We start from the raw sequence: 9,342 nt of genomic DNA on the forward strand, positions 1-9,342 counted from the left end.
TCAATGTTTGCAGAATATTTTGAAAATCTGAAGTTTTCTAAAATTGGATTGTTATCTTATTTGCTTATGGTCCACGCCGTGATGCTGAATGCTTATATTCTAGTATTCTTTCCATCTCTAAGAGCTGTTTTTTAGGTAATTTCTTCATGTGCCAAACATCCAGACCTCTGCTAGTCCCAGACAGGATGAGTTTCTTATCTATTTCTGGTTCTTCTGGTATGGAAAAGCTAGTTCACACAAGGCATATATCTAGTTTCAGTTCAAACAGTAACAGTCATTGAATGGTTCAGTAAGACCTAAGTCACATTGGCTTAAAATTTTTATAATGTTCTAATTGACACCACTGTGATTACTGAGTTTGTGACCCTTTTTCTCCAGCAGCAATTTATCCAGCTGTGGTCTAAAATGAGTTAATAAATGGAGTCTAACATTCACTGATTTCATTTTGGCAGGTTGAAAGCAGAATCCTCTTGGAGATGATAGTCCTATAAATTAGTCACTCTGACATGATGCTTTGCATGAAAGTTCTATTTAACTCACACTGTTGAATTCACCCTGACTTTTGTAAATATCAGTAGATCTCACACACTACTTCTCAGACAGAAATATTCATGTACTGCAAAGCTTATATAATTATTTTCCGTAAGTCTTTTTTTAAAATCTGACCTTAACATCATATCTCAGACTATTTATAGCAGATGTTGAATAGGGATCTGCTATTTAAATAAAAAACATTACCCACTGCTTTAGTAGAATCACTTTTCATCTGAAATTAACAACTGCACCACTTATCACAGCAAGGAATCCATTTTGCTAAAAATAATATAAAGGGACATGCTGTATGCCAACATTGTATATTGATTCATTTGGAACAAACAAATTCAAAATATCTGCAATGCAGACTTACACTAATTACATTCTCTGCTGTAGTCATAGTTCATTATTTTTTTTCAAGTTAGAAAATAAGTCTCAGCATTAAATGGCATTTCTGACAATTTCCCACTGGGTTCCTATATAGTTTTAAAAAAAGAAAAACAATGGTATGTATATAAAATATTGAGACCTAAATCGAATATTTAAAAAATAAACAAATTAGAACAGATGTTAATTTAAGATTTTTAAAAAAAATTAGAGTTCATTTATATTTGCTACAATATGCATATTTCTTCCCAACTCAAGAAACTAGAGCTCTGATCCAGCAAAGCTCTTTAGCACGTGCTTAACTTTAAACAAGTGAATAGTCCAAATGAAGACAACAATCTCAGTAAGACTACACACTCAGTCACTTCTACATTTTTTCTGACTTTTCCCTGTATATGCTTAGCTAATGAAAAATTGGTGGAAAGTTCAGATGTTTTATTTTTCAATGACATATTAAGTTTTTCATGAGAAGTGATTAATTTCATGTTTTCTGTGAAATCCATGAAAACCATGAAAGTATGCATATCATTCTGAAGAGACCTGGGTGAATTCTGGGAAAATGTATCTTTGTCTATATTCACGGATTCCATCTACCAATTTGCTTCCACTATGTTCATGCCCCTTTTTGTTTGCTGTTCATGAAAATAGTACATATTTTTTTTGTTCAAACATATTTGGGGAATATCTGTTCTTCATATTGTGCATGATTATAAAACCCATCTAAATGTGCACAAAGATAGTGGTGGATGAACAAGACTATTTGTATTTGGGTAAAAAGGAGGTTTAAATCTGAGTCCTCTCATTCTAAAAAGCACAAACTTCTATAGTGTGAGCTACTATTACATCTATTCGCTGGCTGCTACAGTGTCCTCATAAACCTCTTCTGTAGATCAGCCACAAGAGAGGAGGAAAGACCCACAATCTCTTAGAGTTGGTTATATACTCCTCATTGCTATTTACTTATGTTCCTGTTTAAAAAGTTGTGATAATTCAATCAGGGAGGAAAAACAACATGTGAATTAGGCAAACAGTTACACAACATCAATAGCATAGAATGAAATTCCCCAGCGCGACCATCATCGATTTCAGTGCCAGAAGTGACTATTGACATCATCTAGTCTGACCCCCCTCTATAACACAGGCCATAGAACTTCTCCAAAATAATTCCTAGATCATATCTTTTAGAAAGACATCCAATCCTGATGTAAAAAGTGTCTGTCATGGAGAATCCACGACAACTCTTGGTAAACTGTTCCAATGGTTAATAACTTTCACTGTTACACATTTATATTTTATTACCAATCTGAATTTGTCTAACTTCAGCTTCCATTCATTGAATCGTGTTATACCTTTCTCTGCTAGACTGAAGAGTCAATGATCAAATATTTGTTTCCCATGTTAGTGTTTATAGGTTGTAACCAAGTCACTCCTTAACTTTCTCTATGTGAAGCTAAATAGTTTAAGCTCTTTGTGTCTATCATTATGAGACATTGTTTTCTAATCCTTTAATCGTTCTTGGGGGCTCTTCTCTGAATCTTCTCCAAATTTCAACATTCTTCTTTAATTGTGGACACCAGAACTAGACACGTTATTCCAGCAGAGGTTGCACTGGTGCCAAATACAGAGGCAAAATAACCTCTCTACTCCTATTTGAGACTCCCCAATTTATGTATCCAAGGATTATGTTAACTCTTTTGGCCACAGAACCATACTGGGAGCTCATGTTCAGATATTTATCCCTCCTCACAACCCAATCTTTTTCAGAGTCCCTACTTCCCAGGATAGAGTCCACATTCCCATACGCATGGCTACATTATTTATTCCTAGATGTATATATTTAAATTAAGCCATATTAAAAGTCATAATGTTTGCTTACACCCAGCTCACCAAGCAATCCAGATCACTCTCTATTGGTGACCACTTCCCCAATTTTCATGTCATCTGCAAATTTTATCAGTGATTATTTCAAGGCATTGATAAAAATGTTAAATAATCTAGGGCCAAGAACTGATTCCTGTAAGACCCCAATAAAAACACATATGCTTGAGAATTCTCCGTTTACAATTCCATTTTGAGACCTATCAGTTAACCATCTTTTAAATCATTTAATGTAAGCTATGTTAATTTTTTACTGTTCCAGTTTTTTTAATCAAAATGTCATGAAGTACAAGTCAATAGAAGTCTAAGTATATTACATAAACACTATAATCATCATTAGCCTAACTTGGAATCTCATAAAAAAGTATATCAAGTTAGTTAGATAACATCTGCTTTCCATAAATCAATGCTGGGTGGCATTAATTATATTACTATCCTTCAATTCTTTATTAATCAAGCCCCATATTAGCTGCTCCATTATCTTGCCTGGGATTGATGCCAAGCTGACATTGATAGGCCATCCCAAATACCCTTTTCAAATATTGGCATAACATTACCATTTTTCAGTGTTCTGGAACTTCTCCAGTGCTTGAAGACTTGTTAAAAATCAACATTAACAGTCCAACAAGTTCCTCAGCCTGCTCTTTTAAAACTCTTGGATGCAAGTTATCTGGACCTACTAATTTTAAAATGTCTAACTTTAGTAGATGCTGTTTAACATTCTCCTGAGATATTAGTGGAATGGAAATACTGTTCACATCATCATATTATGAGTCTTCATAATTTGTTTTCAGCCTTAAACTGCCTAAATCATCCTTTCTCTTCCTGAACCCCGCTGCCTCATTCATTACACACTTTCTGACTTCTGTAATATGTGAGGCAGGATTCCTTCAGACAACAGCCCTGTTCTCTACAGAACTATGATTAATTCCCAGAGTACAGTCCGTCCAGCACACTGAATGCTGAATCCTGTGGAAAAAAATAGTATGTGATCATGTAAATAAAGACTGTCTCATAATATATACATGCATGGACACTGCATTAAGGTTGTAAGGGCAACCTTAATTCTAGCATTTTCTAATTTTTGAGTCTTCATTTTACAACCTTAAAGATTTTTTTAACATATTTGTATCTGTATACTATATAGTATAAATTTAGGTTCATAATCAGAATAGGATGTCTGTATTAGTCCTTTATCCATCAGATAGACATCAGCTGTTTCCCAGTGCCTTTGATTTCACCTCAGGCCTTTAAATACCCCAGCAGGCTCTGTCTGATTGATAAAGGAAAGCAATAAGGTCCTTTATAGCTGAATTAGCACTTTTATTACTATATTGAGGGGAATAGGTTTAACGTAAATACATTTAAGGTTTACTTAGGAAAAATTATTAGAAGAAAATCTGCACATGTGGATTTTGTCTTGTTTTACTTCTAAGGTCAACTCCATTTGATGTGATCTATGAAATGCTAGAATATGTATTACCCTAAGATTGAACTCTCTGGCTAGTTAACATTGCTATTCCAGTCAAGATACTGTTGCTGAATAGTTGATTAATTCCTTTTAAAGTCATAATTATGCTTTTTTTTATATTACTTGTGGTGATGCTTTTTGTATGACATTCATGTTACTTTGTTATATCTCAAATACATTTAAAGAAGATCTCCTAACTGTAGAGTACAAGCACATTATTCTTGTCATTCCTACTGCATAGGAGCTTCCAAGTATTTGAAAGCCAATTACAATGGCTAAGTGAGTTGTTCGCAATTCTGAGTTATTGAGTTTTTTGACTTAGCTAAAGAAAGTAGATACTGCATGGGATAATGCACCAGAATACATCTCCAACTCCTCTAATGCTGGTTAACTAAGAGCAAAAATTCTTCTCAATATTATGATATACAACTTATAAGGAAAATATGGGATTTTCTTCTTCTTTCACAATTCTCTTTAAAGATTGGGATAAAATTTAAATCTTTACTAATCTCAGACTTTTATTATGTGATTATGACACTAGAACAAAGCAGATCCAAATGTACTTACTGAAGTTTCATAGTATGTTACTTTGATCTGAAATATTTTTATAAATTTGTAAAATTATTTTAAAGAAAGAAGACACTTTTCTTTACCTTTTATCTTCTCGGTCTGTGGCTACTAATGCTGTATATTCCTACAGGTCAGTTCCATTCCTTCTTCCTCCAGATTGAGCCATATTAATTTAAAGACAAAGCCAGAGAGAGAGAGAGAGAGGGTAGTCTTAATTGTATCTAGAGTCCTTCAGATGACAGATGTTTTGGTATATTGAAGGCAGAGATTATCACTGAAAAGCTAAGGTCAAAAACCAGAATATGTAACAGGCAAAGAAGGAAACTGAGCATATGAAGCAAGAATATCTGCTAAAAACTAACTAGTTACTCTGAGTTCAGATTCTTTGTAGAACTGAAGTTCCTATGTAGCAGGGTGACCACCCACTCCAGCCTGGGAGGGGTTGGAAAAGCCCTGTAGTAGGCTGGGGCTGGGGCTGGGCAAGTTAAGGTAAAACCCTGGCTGATTGAGGGAAGTGGCTGCAGCTGGGGCCACGCCCCAAACTAAGCAGCAGAGCCTTATAAAAAGGCCAGGGAAGCCAGAAGGAGGAGTCTCTCTCTGTTTGTAGAGGGAGAAGGGCCTGGTTGTAGGGAGCTAGACACAAGGTTCCTGAGTGAAGCAGGGCTGGGGAAAGGCAGAGGAGCTCTAGCCTGGAAAGCCCCAGGCTGCGGCATAGCATTGGGCTAAAGGGTACTGGGAGTTGTAGAGGGCAGCCCAGGGGTAGGCCAAGGCAGCAGGTCCAAACCCTCCTTGCCAGTGATGAGTAGGCTGATATTGCAGTCTGCACCAGGGCATGGGGCTAAACAATGACTGGTAGTAGCCATATACTGAAGTAAGGTGGGGATAGAGGGTGGGGGTTTCCCAGGGAGGGGAGACCCTAAGAGAAAGGGGTTACTGCCAGGAGGCAGCACCCCATGTAAAAGGGCATCGGGTCCAGGGAGGGATGTGGGGGCCAGAGGACAGGAGGATCACCAGCCTGCAGAGGGCACTCTGGAGTTGGAACTAAGCTAATTCCCAGAAGTCACCATCAGGAGGCACCGCAGGGGTGAGTCCACTCGTCTACATCCTACCAGCCTGCTGCACTCCATTCAAATGTTCTGGAGAGATGAGATTAAGTCATAGATTAATCAGGTCTAGGAAATATCTGCCTCTCTGGAACAGTACAGAGAGAGAAGGTGGGTGAGTTTATTGGACCAGCTTTCATTGATAGAGACAAGTTGACAACAATGTGAAACACTGGCAGTAGCAGAGAATGAATATGTTCCCAAATATACCACAATTCATTGGGCTGAACCACCATAATCAATGTTGTGGCATTTTCTTCCTCCTTGAATATTAATAGGGCAGCAGCAGTAATAAATAATCACTTTTTTTATAGAAAGCCCCAGAGGGGAAAAACTTACAAAAAAGCACTGGGAAAACCAGTCATTATTTGTGCAAAACACCGTTCCTGTGCTAGGGGTGGTATAGGGACTGTGCCTTTCTAGTGTTCTTGTAGTTTTAAGTCACCTGAAGAGGCTGAGGGAAGGGAGGCTATGACAAGAAATGGATGTGTAGGCCTGGCCTCAATCTAAGTCTGTCTTTCTGGAGTAGCCCTAATTGCTCCCCTAATAGTACTGTAGCTCAACACCAGTGCTTACCAAGGGCTGTGCCTCACAGGTCTGATCTAGCCCATAATGTCCACTGTATTCTAAATGCACCACAGACAAATAAAGAGACAATATAGCTGCCCCTCTAAGCTGACAATTAGATCTGGTTGAAAAAAATTGATAACTGTTTTCTGTGGAAAACTGGGTTTTTTACTAAATGATGGCTTTCATGAAAAGTGTCTGCTTTCCACATGAGAGTTCTATTTTCATCAAAATATTTCAGCCAAAATCCAAAACATTTGGCTGAAAATGGAAATTATAGTACTTCATGGGAGATGTAGTCTAGCTGGGGATATTGGCCCATAGTGGAGAATGGGAACAAGGGAGAAAACTACATCTTCAGCATGCACCACATTCAGGGACATTATGAAGAACAGTCTCCCTTCTTCAGGAAGGGAGACCATGATGAATGATGGCAGAAGTAGTACAGCTGGGGATCCTGACCCACAGAAGAAAATGGGGGCAAGAGGAGAAAACTAAAATTCCAATTTTTGATTGAAATGTTTGTTTTCCTGTTTTTAATAAAAAAAAATCTCAAAAGGTATTTTTTTATCATTTGTTTCTGTCAAAAAAATACCAAGTTGGTGGGCATGGGAGAGAGAGAATGACCAGCTTTATTGACAATCTATATAAACACACTTGGCAGCAATACTGGTGCCAGGTCTGAGAGAAGGCAATTTCTACCTTCTGTCTCAGCCCCCATCTCTACTCCATAGTTTCTGTGGGTGTTGCAGAAGCAAGGAATAGCTAGGGTGATGGAAAACCCTGGCATCATCACCTCCTGTCCCCGATGAATACACCTGCTGCAACACAGGTGTGCAGAGGCCATTGGGGTGGCAGTATTCACTAGCCTGTCCTGCCTCTAATTTACACTGGTGTAGCTGACTCAAAGGAGCCACAGGCCACCGTGAATTGAGTTCATATTTTCTAGAAGGATAAGAGAAAACAGCAGGGAAAAATAAAGTGCTGCTTTGGGGCCAGTGATACCAGTGTTGGACATATCTCAGAAAGGCAGATTTTGATCTCTCCCACTGCTCATTTTTCGTTTTATGGGACTTTCCTATCTCCTCATTCATTCCATACCATAGTTCATTAATTTAGGTCCACTGCGGGGGAGAGAAGAAGATTTAAAGGCCCTCCACTCTCCATACTGAAAAATGGCCCCCTCTGTCAAGACAGATAGAAAGTTCAATTCCATGTAGATGAAGCATCTCCAAATGATTGAAGACATGAAATGGCATTAATTCAAGTCAAATTAAGAGATCTTCTTCCTAACCAAATAAGTCCTGCTCTCTCAAATGATTGCTTCATGCTCTCTAAGGTGATGTGGTCATCTGCTCCAAATGGCTACCACCTTGCAAGAATCGGCTTCAATTTTTCCCCAGTGAAAGCAGTATAGAAAAGACCCTCTGGAAGACCTAAAATACAATGGATGGACAATGTCAACAGAAACCTGAACCTCACAGGCATTCTTCCCCTGGAATGTGCCAGATTTGGCTCAGGGCAGAAACCATGGAGGCATGTTACACGTTCAGTGGTCTCTACACTGTCCACGTGACAGCACAAGAAGTAATCTAATCGTACACCCACCGCCCACCAATCTGCAGTAAGAAAGACTGAAAGAATAACTGGCTTTTTACCTATTTATAATTTTATTCCTGCTTTTTCTTTTGTTGTTGATTTTCCTTAAATTCCACCACTTACTCCCTATTTAATGTCCAAGGTCATCTTGGTGTGACAGTAAATACTTGTGGAGACTATATATGGAAGAGTGTAGGCTCAACAAATGCAACAAGCTTTATTTCAGCATTTAATATCCACTTTTAAATATTTCAGTATGAGAAGCAAATTTTGCAAAAATATTGCTCTCCACTTCTTACTGAGACTGGTAATAGCCACCAGGGGCAAAACGCAAATTTTTCCTACTGGTGCTCTCAACTGCAGATAGACCAAATAATTTTTCTGGATTTACTTTGTGTGCAATTTTTCAGACAACTTTATTATTAAGGTTACTTCATTTACATTGGAAGTTATAACCATTTAAAACATCTGTGCTTTCTAATCCTGTAACACTTGAGTGGTCTGTTCCTAAAGCAAGCAATCTCTTCAGGATGTCACTGGAACATGAGAAAATATTAACTGCTTGAGGGTTGCCCAACAATCCAGGTGGAACACATTTGTCTTGCCACTGAGCGTAACAGCGATGTCCAAAGTATTCCTTGACCCTCAGTTCTATCAAACATACCAGACTCACTACATATTGTATTTTTGTTTATTTCCCTTCCATTTCCATATATTCTTCTCTGCTCCCACAATGTATAAAATGACTGTCATCTCAAACCTGGTGCACTGTGCTCACACTCGCCTCATTCAAATCCCTCCTACTGGAATGTCTACAGAGGGGGAAAAAAACCCTGTGGCTGTGATTCTCATAGCCTCAGTCAACTGATTTGAGCTATCAGGGCTCATGATGCGGGGGTGAAAACGGTAGTGTAGATGCTCAGGCTTGAGCTGGAGCGTGGGCTAGAGCCCCTCTCCCTCGCCAGGTTTCAGAGCCCAGGGTCCATCTGAGCCCACACATCTACATAGGACGGGAAGGGATGCAACACCATGCTCTGAGTGTTTCTAGCCTCTGTTTGTCAAAAGCGGATGACAGGGCATGGATCACTTGATAATTGCCCTGTTGTGTTCATTCCCTCTGAAGCTGTCATAAACAGATAGCTAAGGGTTAATGTTTCTTTTACCTGTAAAGGGTTAACAAAGGGAACCAAACACCTGACCAGAGGACCAATCAGGAAACCGGATTTTTCAAAG

Source organism: Chelonoidis abingdonii, chromosome 3 (genome assembly GCF_003597395.2).
Source record: "Chelonoidis abingdonii isolate Lonesome George chromosome 3, CheloAbing_2.0, whole genome shotgun sequence".
Lineage (NCBI taxonomy): Eukaryota > Metazoa > Chordata > Testudines > Testudinidae > Chelonoidis > Chelonoidis abingdonii.